The 20,245-nt window shown below is 32.9% G+C and overlaps 1 non-coding gene across 1 annotated transcript; it reads right to left on the bottom strand.

Moving 5' to 3' along the window:
• Positions 1-8,968: 8,968 nt before the first annotated feature.
• LOC117020942 (U6 spliceosomal RNA) lies at positions 8,969-9,075 on the bottom strand. Its single transcript, XR_004422767.1, has one exon. It is a non-coding gene; the product is annotated as a U6 spliceosomal RNA (small nuclear RNA).
• Positions 9,076-20,245: the final 11,170 nt, after the last annotated feature.

The raw sequence follows: 20,245 nt of genomic DNA on the forward strand, positions 1-20,245 counted from the left end.
ACACATATTGAAATAGGGAAACAAAACTATGTGAGAGGAATTTTAAACCTGTAGTAGACACAGAGCAAATTTAAGAAAAAAGAAAAAGAAAATTCAGGATAAAAGTGCAAGAAAAAGTGTTATGAATACCTTAGCCACATACCTTCACTTCTTTGGTGGCGTCCCTGTCAGAGTTCTCATTCCTGAGACTCAGGAATCTTGCCTCAGAGAACAGGGTGATGATTACATTGTCAAAAGCCCTGTTATAACCTGCTGTGTTCTAATCTGCCAGTGAGTATCTGTGGTAGTAGTTGATCTTGGAAGTCAGTAGGGATTTGTGCAGGTATGCACATTTGAGATTTAGCCTCTGCTAACATGATGGTGCACTTTAAGTAGAAGAATTCACACAGCTACTTTTGGAAAGGCAATGCTGCTAGGTGGAGAAAGTGGATTTGCTTTGGAGTTAATGAATGATGAATTTTTTCTATAATAACATGTCATTATATTCACGCTAAGAAGGGCAGCTTCAGAGGATCCTTATGAAACTAAACTTGCCAGACTAAGTTGTTTCATTTTAATTGAGAAATGTCATTGGAAGCATAGCCCCACATGGGGTCAAAATGAACATAGTAGTACATGGAGCTCAAATAAAAGCAATAAGACCTACTACCTCGACCTTGATGGGGTCTGCCTCCTCCAGAATGCTTGCTTACATTCTGCTTTCAAGTGCAGGCTTAATGCAGTCATCTAACTCTTTGTCCTTGAAGTTAGAGTAATAAAGTCTGTTTTCAGGGAGGCAGTGGGAGGGGAAGATCAATTCACCTCTGAAAGAAGAAGAATGCTTTTTCCCAGGTGGGTCCAAAAGTTTAACAATGCCATGTATATACTGGTGCTTCACATTATTCTTTTAAAGAATCCTGAACACATATAGGAATTTTTTAAAGATGATTTCAGTTCTCCTTGGCAAATCGACTATTTCATTTTCTAAAATTAACTGGCTATACTAAACTCCCTAAATTTAGAACCTAGAATTTTCCTTATAGTAATGTTCTTCTCTTCAAGTCCCCAGGGATTTTTTTTTTAAACATCATTATTTCCACATTAATGGTATAGTTTATCTTGTTTGCAATCATTTCTATTTCTCAAATCAGATTTACAGGCAACAAACAGACTGTCAGTAACCATTCTAGGGTTTTCCTATATAATTCCGGGATAAAGGTAGATGTTCTTCTTATGAAAAATTTTCTTGGAAAACAGGAATAAATCATGATGTCTTTACTTCTACTCTAATAAACTTTCATTCATTCTAGTCTGGCTTTGCTTTCCTTCTCAATGTATACACTCACACTCATATCCATATTCCTCCTATCTCTTTCTGCTGAGACTTCTCTTATTTAAATCAACTATGATTTTTGCCACTCAATATACACTACTCTCTCTTGGTCTTTCTTTGTCTCTCAACAACATTAAACTATTTGATTATTCCCTTCTCGTGAAACACTCTCTTTTTTTTTTTCACTTCATTACTTCACAGACTCCTGTTATTTATTCAATCTCTCACAAGCTATTCCTCAATATCTATTATCAGATTGACTGTTCTATTATATCTGGTACCTAAATATTGATGTTTCTAAAGCTTCATGACTTATATCTCGACAGGTTGTCCTTTAGTGATTTCATTATGCTCATGATTTAAAAATAAGCAAGAGGACTTCCAGGTTCAGTTGTGATATCAAAAGAGTCTAGAAGCCATTACTGCCATTCTTGACAATAAGAAAATTCTGAACAAACTGAAAATCAGCATTTTTTTCTGGAACCCATTATAAAATTGAGGTCATAGGGTGAAATGTCAGCCCCAAATCTGGAGAGACAGGTCAATCCAATAGGAACTGAGATCTGCTTACCTAAAGCAGAAACTACTGGAGCCATAAAACAGTAGTAATAACTAAATTATTATTTTGAAAAATTGCTGGGGCTGAGTGTGTATTAGCTTGAAACTAAGAAATTCCTAAGGATCATAGTCATAAAGGGGCCACCACACTTCAGTGAGTTTTACCTTCAGAAACCTCACAATGTCCCCACAGTGAAGAACCAACAAAGATCCTTCTGGTGGCACTGACTTTAGGAGAAAAATAATCATTATAAAATAGGTGCATAGTACTATATATAACGAAGGCCTATTCTATAAAGAAAGGGAGTTACCAGAGTCTTACTCCACTTCGAGAAAGAGTACTTCTCCATCTCCAGCCCCTTTTTGCTTTACTGTCTCACCAGAGGGAGGTTGTGTGGGAAACAAGAAATGCTTGTAAAGTACAGCCTAAGAATACAGGCACACTAAAAGGCTGAGATTTATTAATAAAATTATAGAATCCTTCCCCTCACTAACATCTTGCCACCACATCAACTGAGATCCAGTAAAAGAACAGTGGATTAAAACTGCAAAGCACAGACTCTCTCTGAGGAGAAGTATTTAGAAAACCCAATCTCCAAAAAGAAGATACAAGCAAGAATACTAGAGGAATCTGAAGTACCTACATGTATTGAAAACAGTGAAAACTGCCAAACTCCTAGATAAACATTAAAACTCACAATAAAGGCCTATGTCCCTTAGCTCTTATTATACAATACACTATATCCCACTCTCAATAATAAAGCACAAGACATGGTAAAGGCAAAGAAAACAAACAAACAAACAAACAAACAGCCTGAAGAGATAAAATAAGCAGGAGAAGCAGACTCAGAAATAACACCAAAGTTGAAATTATCAGACAGGAATTTAAAGTAACTAAGATTAACGTATTAGGAGCTTTCATAGAAAAAGGAGACAACATAAGAACATGTGGGTTATGTTAAGCAGAAAGACAAAAACTTTTAAAAAATGCTAGAAATTAAAAACACTGTAACATAAATGCAGAGTACTTTTTATGGGCACACCAATAGACTGGGCACAGCAAAGGGATACTCAATGAACTTGAAGATGTTTCAGTAGAACTTCCCAGACTCAAATGCAAAGAGAAAAAAGAATGAAAAAAAAAAAAAAAACAGAACATCCAGCACTGTGAGATAGTGACAAAAGGTATAACATATGTGTAATCAGAGTATTAGAAGGAGAAGAGAAAATGGAGCAGAACAAATACTTGAAAAAATAATAATCAAGAATTTTCCAAAATAATGGCAGACACAAAACCACAGATCATGAAACTCAGAGAATACCAAGCAAGATAAAACCAAACATCTATATATCATCATATGATATTCAAACTTCAGGAAAAGTAACAAAGAAAATCTAGAAAGATGACAGAGGTTGGTGGGCGCTGGGGTGAGGGCACCTTACCTATACGGTAACAAAGAAAAGAATGATAGTAGACTTATTGCTAGAAACCATTCCAGCAAAATAATGGAATAAATTATTTAAAGTGTTTAAAACCCATCAACCTAGAATTCTGTATCCAGGAAAAATATCCTTCAAAAGTGAAGGAAAAGTTAAAAAAAAAAAAAAAAAAAAGTTTTTCAGGGAGAATAAAAATATACAGCTCAGAAAATTGAATCTACATCAAGAAAAGGACATTGGAAAATGAATAAATAAAGATCAATAAAATATTTTATTTTTCATATTTTTAATTGATCTAAAAATACATTCTGTTTAAAGTAATAATGCATTATATGATTATAGCATGCAGTTAAGTAAAATGAATGGCAGCAATGTCATTAGATAAGGGGGAGAAACTGGAAATACTGTTATAAGGTACTTTTGCTACATATAGTGATATAATGTTATTTAAAACATGGAATTAAATTAGTTAAAATGTATATACTGTGAACTTTAGAACAACTGCTAAAATAATTTTAAAAGAAGTATAATTACTAGGTGAAGAAAGGCATGAAAATGTAATCGTACAAAATGCTCAATTGAAACCATAAGACATAAAAATAGGGGGATGAAAAAAATGCAACAAATAGAAAAACATTTACAAATATAGATATTAGTCCAACTATTAATATATCAATAATCATTTTAAATGTGGATGGTTGAAATGAACCAGTCACAGTACAGAGACTGTCAGAGTGGATTAAAGAATAATAAGACCCAACTATATTTTGTCTTCAACTAATGTATTTAAAAACTCAGGTTAAAAGTAAAAGGGCAGAGAAAGATATATGATGCTAATATGAATCAAAAGAAAGCAGAAAGTAGCTACATTGATTTCAGATAAATCAAACTTCAGAGAAAGGTATATTTTCAGGAATAAAGGAGATCATTACATATTAATACAGGGTTCTTACTCTCCAAGAAGACATAATAATCATAAATATGTATGTACCTAACAAGAGCACATCAAAATACAGGATGCAAAACTATAGAACTGAAAGAAAAATATGAACAAATCCACCGTTACAGTTGAAGTCTTCAACATCGTTCTATCTGTAATTGATATATCAAGCAGGCACAAAATCAGTAAGGATTTAGTTGATCTGAAAACAACTATCAACTTAATCTAGTTGACATTTATACAATTCCCATCCAACATTGTCAGAATACACATTCTTCTCAAATTAATATAGAACATTCACCAAGAGAGACCACATTCTAGGCCAAAAAAATACACCTTAGAACATGTAAAATATAAATCATACAAAGTAACAAAGTATGTTTTCAGACCACAATGGATTAAATAATAAATCAATAATGTAAAGATAATTGGAAAATTCCTAACTGTTCAGAGACTAAATGATGTAGTTACCAGCAACATGAGTCAAAGAGGAATTCTCAACAGAAATTTTAAAAAACATATATTTGGAGCTAAGTGAAAATACAACTCAACAAAACTTGGATGTAGCCAAAGCAGTGTATAGAGGGAAATATGAGGTGTGATAAAAAAAAATATGGTGAATATTTAAATTTAAAAAAAAATCACTACAGTAAAAGACACATTGCCATTAATCCCCCTCAAAATACTCTCCCTTACTTAGAACACACTTATCCCATCACTCTTGCCACTTTCTGGCACACTTCTGGAAATCCTCTTTCATGGGTGTCTTTACTTCATTCTCCATCATGACAATGCTCCATGTCACACATCGCTTCCGGTATGGCAACTTCTGTCAAATAAAAACATTACGGTGTGTCCTCATCCACATTATTCACTGCCTCTGGTACCTTGCAATTTCTGGCTCTTCCCCAAAGTCAAAATGACCATGGAAGGTAAACATTCTGAATCGATTCAGGACATCAAGACAGCAATGACAGCACAACTAAAGACACTCATGAAAGAGGATTTCCAGAGCTTCTTCAGAAAATGGCAAGAGCAATGGGATAAGTGTGTTTGAAGTGAGGGAGAGTATTTTGAGGAGGATTAATGGCAATGTGCCTTTTACTGTAATACATTTTTCTTTATTTAAACATTCACCCTATTTTTAGATCACACCTCGTATGTAGCATTGAATGTACTTCCACTTTAGGAGCTGGAGAAAGGAGTACCATAAACATTAGGTTTTAACGCAAGCATTAAAAATGAAATAATAAAAAGTAGAGCAGAAATTAATAAAATTGAAAAAAGAAAAGGAAAAAGAGAAAATCAATGAAACCCAAACTAGTTCTTTCAAAAGATCAATAAACCCCTAGTTAGTCTAACCCAGAATAAAAGAAAGAAGATAGACATTGCTAATATCAGAAATGAAAGAAGGACTCTGTGAACACTAGAAAGATAATAAAAGAATATTATGAATAAGTCTATACCCACAAATTTCATAACATAGATGAAAAGGACCAATTCCTTGAAAGACACAATCTGCCAAAAGTTATACAAAGATAAATAGATAATCTGAATAGGTCTATATTTATTAAATGAATTACAATAATAATTAATAACTCTTGAAAACAGAAAGTGCCAAGTCTGGATGGTCTTGGTGGTAAATTTTACCAAACATTTAAGGACCTAAAGGTAATAATTCACCACAATCTCTTCCAAAAACAAACAAGGAAAAACCACGCCTCAGTGTCACTCTGACGCTCAAATTTACATCTCTACTCCAAACATTTCCTCTGAGCTCAAGGTAAAATATATCCAATTGCCTATTTTACAATTCTTCAACTTAATATTTATGTCTCATAGATATCTCAGATTTAATGTCTAAAACACACTTTAAAAAATATTTCACCTAATCCCTTCTTTTTCCCTCCGCTGGATCTTTCCAAATATATAATGTCAATTCTAGAAATCCAGAAATCATATTGGATCCCCCTCGTAATTTTTACATCATATCTGAAGATAAGTTCTGTGACTTTCACCTCCATTATGTATCTTAAACCCATGTACTTCCTGCATCACTCTCTAGCCAGAACTACCATAATCGCTCTCTTTGGGTTACTCTCAGTGTATAGACTGGTTTCTCTCCTTCCTCTTGTTCCTCTAACAATGCATTCTCTGTACTGCAACAAGAGAACTTGTCTTTAAATATGAATCAAAACTTGTCATTCCACGACTCATAACAATTCAATAATTCTTCTCATTAAACTCACGTCAAAATTCAATGTATCTTACCATGATCTTTAAAAGCCTATATAATTCAGCCCCTACCTATTTCTCTCTGTCTCTTGTTTTTCACTGGACTCCATCCCTATTGGTCTTCTCTCAGATCTTGAACACCCCCAAACCTCTACACGTTCTGTTTTCTTTGTACCAGAATATTCAACCCAAAATTCATTCACTGTATTCTCCACATAACTTATTTTCATGTGTCAGGCTTTACCTGAAATGCAACTTCCCAGTAAAGGTCTTCTATGACTACAATTTCTAGAGATTTTTTTCCCTATAATTCTTTTTCTCAGCAATTTTATATTGAACTTAGAAAAATGATTCACAAACAACATTTATTTTGTTTGTTTCTTCACGGTGTCTGTCTACTCCAGTAGAATTTAAACTCCAGGAGAGGAACAACAACATGTATTTGTTTACCACTGCCTTCCCAGACTCCAGCACAGTAGATGACACAACGTCTTGAGTATGTATTTGTTGAATCAGTGGATATGACCAAGAGATTATATATTACCTGATTTGATATTATAACACCAAAGAGAAAAATAAAATATTTTCAGTTCAAAATTAAATGAATTATTTGTCTTAACAGGCCTAAATTCTTAAAATATCTGTTTGGTATAGTATATTTACATCACCATTATGGAAAAATAAATCAAAGGAATAATTATCAAAAATGTAGGAAGAGAGCTTAGATTTAAATTTGGCCAGTATATGAGTCAGAAATTACTACTGCCCTTAAAAAGCATTATTATTTATGTCACACCTGCGAGATCATCTGATGAAACATAATTAATGTTCAAAAGGAACTTTTGTGAGAGAGATCAGCAGTTGGCATCGTCCTGGATCTTCTTTTAGTGTGAAGAGCATCTGTTCATCTATCTTGCTTATTTCATATTCTGCGTTAACATGTTATAATAAAGCATGAATTCTGATGTCAGATCTTTGGCCACTTACTGCCATGTGATTTTAGGCATGTAACTTAATCCTACTGATACTCAATTTTTTCATCTGGAAAATGGGTTCATATAATATTCCCAATGTTATTTCCTTTCCATTATCTTCATTCTCTTTACATTTAACATATTTAATTTTAGAATAATTATCTTATAAAATCTAATGTATGCTTATCATTAAAAATAACAAGCAATACAAAAGTAAAACAACCTAATAAGTACATAAAATCTCACTGCCACAAAATTGTCTGTGCTGTAAAGCTAGGTCCTGTGAACCTTATTTCAGATCTATATACATAGATGAAGATAGATAGATAGATAGATAGATAGATAGATAGATAGATAGATAGATAGATAAAGTATACTTAGAAAAAAATCAATATACAGGATCTATTAATGCCTGGGAACCATAAAAGTTCTAGCTCCCCAAACTCTTGCTTCTGTAAAGGATAATGTTATGAAAACACTAAGAATTTTGAATCATTATGTTTCAGCCACAATTTTCTATTATGGTTTTAAATGACTCCTTGACTTAAAAATAAGATTATTCTTTTTACTCTCCCTTCTACCTTTCTTCCAACTACATCCCAATTAGTTAATCATATAATTTTCCTTCCTCAAATTTTATAAAACTGACTATATTTTTAAATCCAAATGACTCAAGTTGTTTTGTCTTCATTCTATACTTAATAGTTCACTGTATTAGTTTTCTATTGCTTATGTAAGAAATTAACACAGATTTAGCAGGTGGAAACAATACACATTATCGCACATTTTCCATGGATCAGGAGTACAGACGTGGTTTAGTTGGCTCCTAAGCTCAGAGTCTCACATGACTGGTATCCAAGTGCTGGCTGGCTGAGCTCCTTCTGGAGCTTGCAGTCCTCTTCCAAGCTCACACAATTATTGGCAGATTTTGCTTATTTCTAATTGCAGAGCTGAGATCCCCATTTATTATTGTTATTATTATTATTTTTTTAATTTATTTATTTTTTATTTATTTATTTTTTTGCTAGCTGTTAGCTACTAGCCACTCTCCTCCATAGGCAGATCACAATATGTCTACACGATTTCTTTCAGGCCAGGAAGTAAACATCTCTCTGAAATTTCACGTTCTTTAAAGGACCCTCCTGATAAAGTCAGGCCCACCTAGGATAATCTAAATATATTACCTATTCAAAATAAATTTAAAGTTAACTTAAAGAAAAGCACACACACATTGCCATTGCATCTATTACACTCTAAAGGCTGTCAAAACTACAGTTGTCTTTCTTTCTCTTCAGCCCCAAGAAAAATGAACATAAATTACTGACGATCCTTATATTCTGGAGAGGCCAGCGACACGTCTTTCTGCAACAATACAATAAGCAATTTGCCTATGTATTAGTTTCCTAGGGCTGCCATTACAAAACACCACAAAATGGATGGCTTAAAACAACTGAAATTTGTGTCAAAGCTCTGGAAGGTGAAAGTCCAAAATCAAGCTTTTTTTTTTTTTTTTAAATGGAACGCTTCACGAATTTGCGTGTCATCCTTGTACAGGGGCCATGCTAATCTTCTCTGTATCGTTCCAATTTTAGTATATGTGCTGCGGAAGCGAGCACCAAAATCAAGCTTTTGACAGAACCATGCTCCCTCTGAAATGAGGGGAATTCTTCCTTGCCTCTTCCTAGTTCTCAGTGCTTTGCTGGCAATCTTTGGCATTCCTTGGCTTGCAGCTATCAACCGTTTCCTTACATGGTCTCTGGTGTGTGTGTGAGTGTGAGTGTGTGTGTGTGTGTGTGTGTGTGTGTGTGTGTAAGAAAACTTTCTTTACCTAGACGGCTTAAAAAAATTCTCCCGTGTGGTTTTATAAAAATTTGTAATTTGATTTCCATACAGATTCTTAAGACAACTGGAATTGACTTTTGTCATGAAAAGAGGTAGGATTTCCCTTCATTTTTATTCTGTGTAGATAACTATGTATCCTAACTTCATTTAGTCAAAAACGTTTTTCCACTAATTTGCATAAATCACGTTACAATTTCTGTAGATGTGCTTCTATGTTCTTTTCTCATTTCATTAATTTATTCTTTCACCATTAACCCAATGTATTAATTACTGCAGCAATAAAGTAATTATTATTTGTTTAAAATTAAAGTTTATTGGGGTAACAATTGTTACATAGATTAGTTACATAGATTTCAGGTGTACAATTCTGTATTACATCATCTATACATCGCATGGAAAATAATTCTTGATGTACAAAAAGGCGGTCTCCCCACTTTGTTCTACTTCCTAATTAATTGCTTGTTCTTTACCCTTTGCTCATTCACATCAATTTTCAAATAAATTTGTCAAATTACATACACATACACACAAACATATACACACTTACTTAGAAGCCTGTTAAGATTTTTATTAGAATTGCTTGGATTTACTAATATAACACTGTGACTATTAATCAATGAATATCCATCCATCCATTATTTGGCACTTTGTCTCTGTTTTCAGAACACTCTTTTTTATCTATAAAGAACATGCATAACTCCTTTTTAATCATCACCACCTTATTATTTTTGCATTTTGTATTATAATCACCTGTTTTCTCATGTACAGAAATGTGACTGATTTGTAGATACTGAATTTCCTTATCCAGAAAACTTTCTAAATTCTCTGATTAAACTAGGTAATTGTATTCCTCTCATCTTTTGTTTTATTAATTACTGAGAATAGTGAATTAAAATGTCATGTTGATACTGTAATTTTTTCAATATGTCTTTACGGATTTAAACCTTCTCCCCCCTGGCTAGAAATAAAGACCATTCACATTTTGATGGGCTTCACCTACTGCTTTCTTTCCAGTTTTCTCTCCTAATTATGCATCCCTAAACAATATATTTTAGTTTTACTTATTGTTGAAACTCATGTATTACAGACTACGTACAATGTTGTGTCTGGCTTCTTTGTCTCAATTCGCCTTTTGTTGTGTGGTTGAGTTGGTTTAATTGCTGCATAATACTGTATTGTATGACTATTCTATAATTTAAATAGTCACTAAAGTGTTAAGAACATTTTAGGGTCACGGCAATACTAGAAATTCAGCCTGCAAATATGGATTAAAACCAGCTTATTTTTGCTAATTCTCAGGGCAATTTTTTTACATCTCCAATCATCACCAACATTCATTACAGAGCAATTTTCTTTGGTGTTTCTTGGGGTGGTTAGTTATTTCTAGTTTGCCTTTGTACCAAGGGTGAAGTCTTTTGTGCCTGCAGCTTTATAGGAAGTTTCTTATTTGACTACTTACCTTGTGTTTTTATGTCCTATCTCCTGAGACCTATGAAACCCAAATTTACTCAGTATGCACTTTCATTTAATCTTTGGCCTGATATTTCCTTTGTTTCTTACCAGCAATCTGATGCATTTTAGATGTCCTTTTTATGATACCCAAATTTGTAGTTATATTGAGTAAGAGGCTGGATCTGGATACCTAGTTCACCATATTTGTAAGAAAAGGGAGTAAATAAATACATTTTCATTATGCTCCTGTAGCAATTTTTAAAATAGCCCCAATTTTTTTACAGTCCTCCCATTGAAAAGTGGAGTCTACATCCTTCCTCCCTGAATCTGGGCCCAGTGACTGCTTGAACAGCACGGTACACTGGCAGTGATACCGTGCTTTCAGGCTCAGTCCTTGAGAATATGGTAGCATGTACTTCTCATCTCTTGGGACATTTGCTGTTTTGAATTACATTGTGTATGCAATTATTTACTTTGTGTAACTATTCCCACTAGTTGACTCAGTCCTCAAATATCTCAATCTCTGAACCAGGCAAATAAAACTTCTGGGAAGCAATCCTTTTCCACCCACTTGGCTCTGTAAGAAATTTCTCACATGAAGTTTCCTAGGGTAACAATAATGAGTGATGTAGGACAATGTCAGAATCCTACAACAGTGATTCCCAATTCGGAACCACGGAGTTACCAGGTAGATCTGTAGGTACTAGGGGCCCCAAGCATTTCCTGTAGATTGAATACTAGAGCTCTTGTACATGTAGGTATTATTATTTTTCAAATATGATTATATAATGAATAAAATTCAAATCCATTAAAATTGTTACTGAATTCTTTAAAAAATAAAGTTGTGATCTCAACAACTATTCTACATGTTTTGCATCAATGCATAGCAAAGTATTCATACATTTTCAGACAGAAGAAATAAATTATTTTAAGAGTGTATTTAATGGCTTCATTCATATTTCATATATACAATGGGTGCTAAACTTATATTAACCATCAAATATTAATAATATGACATGTAAAATATGTGACAAGAAATAGGTAGATGTGTTTTTAAGCATCTGTATATTACTGGGCAAATATGTACTCCAAAAGATATAAAGTGAAGAATAAGTTGATGTAAAATAAATGTAAAAGGCAAATAATACTGATTCTCAGCTGTCACTCCAAATTTGTATCATTTGGGTTTTTTTAAAAATACAAATAGCTAAGCTACATTAATTCCCAAGAAGGCAGGTTGAAAATAACTGGTTAAAGCAGTGATTCTCATCTTTGAGTTAACATTATAATCATTTACAGAGCTTTTAGAATACAAATTTCCAGACTGTATTCCAGACCAATTAAATCAGAATCTCTGGGGGTGGGACCCACGCACCAGTACGTTTTAAAGCTCCCAGACTTTTCCAATGTACAGCCAAGTTGAAAACCACTGGTCTAAAATATGATTGGTTGCAAATACTATAATAATATAGGGAAACTACTTTTAAATTTTTAAAGTTTTACATAATAATTATGTTTGCATTCCCATTATCAATTCAGTCTTAATTAATGTAAAATATGACTGCAAGCTCTCTTAACTACATTTTCGAAGACTAAGAAACATAAATCCTCCCAGAAAGCAAAATTCAGTATGTATAGAAAATTTTAAATGAAATGGTCCATTCAACCTGGAGAAACTAAAAATGTTTTTCTAATTAAGAAAGTGAATTAGTTTATTCAATCAAAAGTCAGAATCGAATATTAATTTTACACTACACAAGCATGGCTTCTCGCCCAAGTAAATGAGCAAACTATCGCTTTATAAAAATATTATTGATCATTTTTATATGCTAGTCATTGACTTAAATGTTGGAAACATAGTAGTGAGAAAAATCAAAGATTCTCTACCCGTGTGACACTTATAATCTAATGGAGATACAGAAAAGTTTAAAAATCATGCAAATATCTGTGTAGTGACAAGCTGTGAAAGGGAAGATTCATGGTGCTGTAAAACATCTTATAGGAGAATCTGGCAGAAGTGACACTATGCCAAACCTTAGGAAACTGGCAGCGTCCACTTCCCGTCTATTGGGCCCTCACCCTCAGAATCCAACCATCATAACGTAGGGAAGCCCAATCAGCACAGAGATCTATCTAAATAGAGAAGAACCAGTGCCCCTGATCCATAACCTTGGCTGAATTTCAGCCACTAACCAATCCCAAATTGTCACTGATGTGCATGCGTTACCTGGAAAAGTAAATCACACAGTCCTCCCTGCCTCCAGTATTCAGAAAGGGCTTCTCAAAAAGTTTGTTACTAAAGAAGTAGCAGAAATTATGACATGTGCAAAGGCCTTTTGAAAGAAAGTTCACAGTTACAACTTACCTTCAAATCATAATATTTTAGCTGGACAGTTGATTGGATTATGTAAAAATCTAATGAATATTAGTCAATAAATGTTGCAAGTTATAAAACAATGGAAATCAAATATAGTTTCTATAAAACATCACTATCAACAGGACACATAATGGTACCAAAGGGAAAAGCAATAAATGTTTAAAAATGTTGTGACTAATGGTAAATATAGATACATCAATAACATTCTAAAACTCCATTCTGTAATCTAAACACATTCACTAGAACATTATGCTATTTTTTAAGTTACAAAAGGTCACATTTTTTAGCATCCAGCAGAAATATATGAGATCAAGAAACTTTCTTTCCTGCTTTTATTTTGAATTAAAAGGAGGTTAAAATAAAGCCTTCTCATCAGTTTCTGTGAAATACCTGTTTTGATTTGAGCAAGTACCACCCCACACACTTACATATCCAGTTTCAACCTGTTGATTATAAATTATACTCACACTGATCTAAGCATACCCTTGCATAAATATTCTAATGTAAAGTGGAGCTGGAGGATGAGTGAAGCCTTGTCATTATATTCAACTCTTTGCCTTCAATTTAGAAACAAATGTATGTTGAAATGTTTTCCTGTCTATGTATTGCCCTCCTTCCCAGCACTTGCCAAGATATCATTGAAAATAGTGATACACTGCTGTGAGTGGCCAACTGACGACTGGCGACCTCACTGCCTCAGCTGGGGAAGATGCAAAGCTCATAATACCAGCATGGATCAGGGAGCTGTGTCCTGCACAATTAGACTGCGAAACAATAGCTTGAACCAGAGTGGGGGAGAGGTGGGTGGGGAAAAAAAGAAAAGAAAATAGTGATACAGTATAAGGCTCAGAGAAAATCCTGACACGTCCTAATTAAAGAACAGAATTAGTTAGACCCTATGACTTTCAGACAGCTTCTGCTACTGATTCTCTTTGATACACCAGTGAGCTAAACTGAATATGAATGTTTATCCTTTCCAACAGTGCTTAACTACATTCATGACCTACCAGTTTATTTCTAGAAAATCCGAGCCCTCTCTTAAGCCTCGCTGAGGTCTGCAACATCAGTCAGAAATTATAATTCTTGAGTTAAGTACTCAGCTATACAGTAGTTTTTTATTGCTGTCCCATTGGGCATTATAATGTTCAGATTTATTTTTCATAATTTAGAGCTTACCTTATGAAATATTAAAATGCTTATTAATGCTTAGAGAAGTGACAAAGGCACTAATATATACTGCAAGCATCCATGGCTGTTCTTTAGCCACATACTAATTAACCAGACATATAAAAATATCTTGATTAAATTTTGTCTACATTATTCAGAAGGCAAATAGAAAAGGGGACATAGAAACACATTTAAAGACCCTTAGGACAAGCTAATATTTACTTGAAACTAGCCATTGGCTCAAATGGGTCAGATAATACCTATGAACACAAAATATTATGTACAATAATTCTAAAAGATTTCTTACCTTCTCACTCAAAAGTAGAAAAATAGTGAATTCCCATACATTACTAAAAACCAAAGTAAAAATCATACACTTTCAAATTATAAATCTTCTGTGTTTCTCAGTCACCCTTTCCCAGTCTAACAATTTTTCCCCAAGAATGATAATGAATTGAACTTGTTTTCATTCAGTCTTCTGACTGACTCCTGTAAGTTGCACTTGTAAGATAACTAAAAGGATCTAAAGATTATAGATGCACCCTCTGTCCACAGAGTAGTACTGTACATATGCCAGGGTTGCCAAAAATGTATATACACATGACTTGTATTCATCTTTTGTTATCAATATTGAGCATTACAATTTTAATAGTTTTTTCCTTTCTTAAAATGTGTATATATATTTTTGGCATGCTCTTTATAGTGCTTAGTTTGGTTAATCTCACAATCAGTAAGTTAAAACTATTTTACAACACCATACATTATAATGTGTGGTATTTCACAGTTCTATAAATAGAATATTGCTAAACACTGACACTATCAAAAGCAAAGATAGGAAACAGAAGAAGGAAGAAGAAAAATAAAAATGTAGGACAAATAATGTGATTAAATGGATCCAAGAGAAAATGATCAACATAGCAGGATGCAATAAATATTGACCGTATTATAAGAGAGCAGGGAAAAAGAAAACACACACACAAAAGTCACATGAAAAAAAAAATGCTCCCTGAAATGAAGACTTGGACCTAAACATCAAAAGCCTACACCTGTGTACCTGGAGAAATTTACTTAGAATCGTCAATAGCAGGATACACACTGGTAAAATTATTGAAACATTGAAGATAAATAGAAAAACTACAATGGCTTCCAAACAATCTGGACCAATTCACATATATGGGAAAGAAATCAGATAGACATCAGATTTTGGAAAAAAAATGTATATTAGAAAAATGAATAAACATATTTAACAAACTCAAGAGAGTAGAAAATGAGCATGAAGAGCTGTATAACCAATAAACTAAATATTTTCATACAATCCCATAAATAATCATGAACATTCAAAATTCAGGGATTAATGTTCCTGAACCCCTTCCTGTAGAATCTACCAACAACACACTTTCAACAACCAATAATGACTAGAAAATCTCTACATAAAGACTGCTACTAAATCAATACTTTTCATAGTAAACAACCAAGGCAGAGTGTCTAAATAATGACTGAGAGTGTTAGATAAAGATCTTAGTGTAATAAAATAAAATCCATTAGAATAAAATATAAATTTTTCTAAATACCAAAAAACATAGCAAGAGGTAAGGGGGGAGGGCAAGTGAAAGAAGTAAAAACGTGCAAAGAGAATAAAAAAATTGTAAAACTATATACATATACATATGAGAAAATATATTGATCATATATATATATGTGTGTGTGTGTGTGAGTGTGTGTGTGTATGTATGTATGTATCTGCACATAAAACACCTATTGTAAGATTGTAAGAATAAGTAAGTTTTTCCCTAAGGCTAACAAAACAAAAAACACAATTCTATGCTGTATTTAAGATAGATAGATAGATACCAGTTTTCCCCGAAAAAAAGACCTACCCTGAAAATGAAACCTTCCCTGAAAATAAGCCCCAGTTAAGATCATCAGCCAAGCAGACACATTTAGTACATTATGACGATGTTCCAGAAGAAGATGACATGACTATTTTTGAATAAATGTAGATTGTTGTACATGAAAAAATAAGACAGTCCCTGAAAATACACCCTAATGTGTCTTTTGGAGTAAAAATAAATATAAGACTCGGTCTTATTTTCGGAGAAATACTGTATAAGACTCAGTCTTATTTTGGGGGAAACACGGTAGATAGATAGATAGATAGATAGATAGATAGATAGATAGATAGATAGATAGATAGATAGATAGATAAAAGATAGATAAATATGGTAAAGGCAAATAAAAAGAAAGCAGGGATCACAACTCACAACTTTCTATACAACAAACTAAAATGTAGACCAAAAAATCAAACACTAAAAATGACAAAGAAGGACACTTTATAAAGCTAAGACTACAATTCACCATGAAAACACAATAATTACTACTACTTATAAAGCCAATGAAAGAACAGAAATTTTCATAGCACAGAAACTATAAGCATGGGAGAAGTAAAGATAAAAAAATTAATAACAGATACAGCACACTTCTAGTAGAGATGAGAGAAAGTTGTAAGAGTTTCCACACCCCGCAAGAGAGAGGGAGAGAAAAATGGAAGATACAAATGGTTATGCCAGAATTGTGAAATGAATAATTTTATTGTTACTTAAACTGTTCAGAGAATAGAAAAGGAAGAAAATCTTGCAAATTATTTTTATGAGACAAATATATTGTAATGTTAACACAAAAGCATAACAAAGGACATTACCGATAAATATTTCTCATGGGTATTAAGGCAAAAATCTAAAATATTAGCAAAAAAAAATCCAATAACATGTTAAAATGTAATATATAAAGACCATAATGGATTTATTCCAGGAACACAAGAGTGGATCGATATTAAGAATGTCATTAATTTAATCCATCATGGTAATAGATCTATGGAGAAAAATTATACGAATATCTCTTCAAAGCTTATAAGACACTTGACAAAATTCAAAATCCTTTCACATTAAAATCATTCATAACATAGAAAGTGATTTAACTTCCTTAACATACACACACATACAATCATATACACACAAACCATTAATGCACATTATGTGAAACAATAGAAGCATTCCTGGTAAAGAAAGAAAAAAAGAAAAGGATTCCTATCATCTCCACTATAATTGAGCATTTAATTGAAACAATTGGCAAGAGAAAGCAGTTACATAAAATAATTTTTAAAGAACCGGGTAAACCTATCGTTATTTATCTCTATAATCTATCTCTATTAACAGAAATATTACTATAAAAATGAAGAATTGAGTGAAGTATAAAGACCTAAACCTAATATAGATAGTCTTCCTATATAAAAATAGTAACTTATTAGAAGATACCATGGAAGGAAAACCACAATAAAGGTACAGAAACTATGAGAATAGAAACACACACTCACACACACACAGACTTTAACAAGTTGAAACACTCACTATGAACTGAAGAATATTCAACGTCACAAATATGTCAATTCTCCCCAAGTTTATTTATAAGTTCCAATAAAATTACCATCAGTTTGTTTTTCCCTGGAGCTAGACAAATAGAATATAAACATCATATGGAAGAACACATGAGAAATTAGAGCCAACAGTATGTGTATCTCTGCTAAGAGAGAGCAAAAAAAAACACACACCACACACACACACACACACACACACAGAGCCAGCTAAAAAAGTACATGTGATATATAACTCATTTAGATTATATCAAGAGTAGTCATAGTTATTATGGAAATATGAGCCAAAAGAGTGATTATCTTTAACTGGGAGAAGGCAAAGGGAAATTTGCTATGGTGATGAAAAATGTTCAAATCTTGTTTGGTGGTAGTTGCATGGGTATATGCATATGTAAAAATTTTAAGATTTGTGCAATTTTTAGTACATAGGTATATTTTTGAATTAATAGACTTCACTTTTAAAACAGTTTATATTCTCTGAAAATTTTAGTGGATACTACAGAGAAATCTCATATATCCCCAAACTTGCACAAGGGTTCCCCTATTATTGATACCATGCATTAGTGCAGTATACTTGTTACAATTAATGAACCAGTATTGATACATATTAACCAAAGACCATAATTTGCATTAAGGTTCATTTTGTCTTGTACAGTTCTGAGTTTTGACAAATGCTTAATGTCATGAATCCAACATGACAGTATCATACAGAATAGTTTCACCTTAAAAATCCCGTGCCTCACTTATTCATCCCTTTCCTCTTCTCTAGGTATTCTTGTCAATCAATGATCTTTTTTACGAATCTTTAGAGTTTTGCCTTTTTTAGGATGTACTATAGTTGGAATCATTATAGTAAGAATGGGCTTTTCACACTGACCTCTTTCACCTAATAATATGTATTCCAAGTACCTCCACATCTTCTCATGCCTGTAAAGCTCATTTCTTTTTATTTAATATTCCACAGATAGTTCATATATTGACCCACTTAGCACTTTATTGCTTCCAGTCTTTTGGTGATTATGAATAAAACTGTCATAAACATTTATGCATAGGGTTTTGTGTACAAATAAGTTTTCAAAGCAGTTGGGTAAATACCTGAGACGGTGATTTCTGGATTGTATGGAAACAACATATTGAGCTTTATTAGGAATTTCCAAATTGTCCTCCAAAATGGCTGTACTATTTTGCATTCCTAATAGCAATGAATGTGAGTTTCTATTGGGCCCCATCCTCACCAGCATTTGGTGTTGTCAGTTTTTTGGACTTCAGCCAGTCTAGTAGGATTACAGTATCATTGCATTTGTATTTTGATTTGTAATTCTTTAGTAACATATGATGTTTAGCATTCTTACATATGATTGTTTGCCATCTGTGTATCTTCCTTCCTGATGTGTCTGTTCAGAGATTTTGCCCATTTTTATGGTGGGTTGTTTGTTTTCTTATTTTTGAGTTGTAACTGTTCTTTACACACTTTTAGATAAAAATCCTTGATCAGATATGTGTTTTTCAGTATTTGCTCACAGTCTGTGACCTGTCTTTTCATTATTTTAATGACATCTTTTTAAGGGAATAAGTTTTGAATTTTAATAAAGTCCAATCTAATTTTTCTTTCATGGATTCTGTTTTTGGTATTGTATCTAAAAACTTATCACCAAACTCTAGGTCATTTAGATTTTTTTCCTTTTCTCTTCTAGGAGTTTTACATTTTTTGCATTTTACATTTAGGTCTATGATCAATTTCAAGTTAATTTTTGTGAAATGTGAAACTCTGTTTCTACATTCATTTCTTTTTTGCATATAGATGCCCATTTGTTCTGGCACCATTTATTTTTCAACCTGTTTTTTCCTTCATTAAATTCCCTTTGCTATTTTCTAAAAGATTAGTTGACTATATTTGCACAGGTACACTTCTGGGCCTTCTGTTCTGTTCCACTGAGATACCTATTTGTCTATGATTGGCCAATACTACACTGTTTATTTACTACAGTTTTATATTAAGTCTTACAGGTAGTGTCAGTCTTCCACCTTTGAGCTTCTTCAGGATTTTGGCTATTCTAGGTCTTTTTGCCCTTCTATGTAAACTTTAGAATAAGTTTGTATATCCTCAAAAACAAACAAACAAACAACAAACTCTGTGAATTTCATTGGGGTTGTATTGAATCTCTATACCCAGTTGGGAACTTGAACATGAACTATATTTCCATTTATATATAGATTCTTTGATTTCACTCATCGGGGTTTTGTAGTTTTCCTCATACAAATCCCGAACACATTTTGTCAAATTTAGATTTCAGTTTTACTTTTTGTTTGTGCTAATGTAAATTATATTGTGTTTCTAATTTCAAATTCTATTGTTCATTGCTGGTATAAAGGAAAGCAATTGACTTTGGTATATTAAGCTTGTATCATTCAACCTTGTTATAACTGCTTATTTCCTAGAGCTCTTGTTGTTACTGATCTTTGACATTTTCTACATAGCCAGTCATGTCATCTGTGAACAAACACAGTTTTAGTTTTTCAC

This window comes from Rhinolophus ferrumequinum, chromosome 3 (genome assembly GCF_004115265.2).
Source record: "Rhinolophus ferrumequinum isolate MPI-CBG mRhiFer1 chromosome 3, mRhiFer1_v1.p, whole genome shotgun sequence".
Lineage (NCBI taxonomy): Eukaryota > Metazoa > Chordata > Mammalia > Chiroptera > Rhinolophidae > Rhinolophus > Rhinolophus ferrumequinum.